This window comes from Bombyx mandarina, chromosome 19, assembly GCF_030267445.1.
Source record: "Bombyx mandarina strain Sakado chromosome 19, ASM3026744v2".
Classification (NCBI taxonomy): Eukaryota; Metazoa; Arthropoda; class Insecta; order Lepidoptera; family Bombycidae; genus Bombyx; species Bombyx mandarina.
The window spans coordinates 7,183,987-7,184,910 of NC_143225.1; positions in this window are offsets into that span (position 1 = coordinate 7,183,987).

A 924-nucleotide genomic window follows, 5' to 3' on the forward strand; every position below is an offset into this window, starting at 1 on the left:
AAAAGTTGACAGAAAGAACGAATATTTTTGTTGTTAAAACAAAGAAATACAAGCAAGTCTTTCTAACAAAAAACACACTCATAGCAACATTACTAATAGTATTTTAATAGGTTAAAGTAAAAATCCACATTTGACGGCACCTAAGATTTTCTTTCCGCTGAGTTTCCGTCGGATCTTCTCACTGGGTCGGTGGTAAGTTTTGCAAAGCACTGCCCTTGCTAGGACCAATGCTATCAAACTCTTCCAGGATAAAACTATGAGCTCAGCCTGTGAGCAGCTGAAATAGCCCCTTAGCTAATAGCAATTAGGTAGAGAAAACACTAGAATGGAACCTCTATCCGTGATAAGGAACACTGACCGTTTAAACAACAAGGCGACAAAAATAGCCCCTCAACCGTTTTTCTGTTTCTAGACATATCAAAGTTTTAAGAAATATATTTACTTCTTTATTTCTGTTATAAAAACAAGCACACGATTTTTACTGCTGAAATCCAAAAATTAGATTTCCTTTTTTTAGTTTGTTCCAAAATTGAATCTAACAATGTCGGGGAGAAATGGAAGAGATTTTTCCGAGTACAGTTAATAGATTCCATTAAAGTAAGTAGTTTTAAAATAAACATTTTTGCGACGGCAAGCATGGAAGATCTTTGTTTAATTGAGTTGGTAACAAAAAGAAAATTAAATCTTAACAAAGGTGGAAATGCGCAATCCATTATTACATTTTCCAGAAATTTTGTTGAAGTTCTAGAGAATTCTAGTGAACTTCATCATTAACTAGTAAAATGTAGCATAAAACAACGAAGAAAGAAGTAATTACATTGTATCATTATGATTATTTCCGCAATACAAAGGGCAATGTTACAATCAATGACGACTGTTTATTTCTGATTACATTCGTAATTTTTGTATGAAACGACTTCTTGG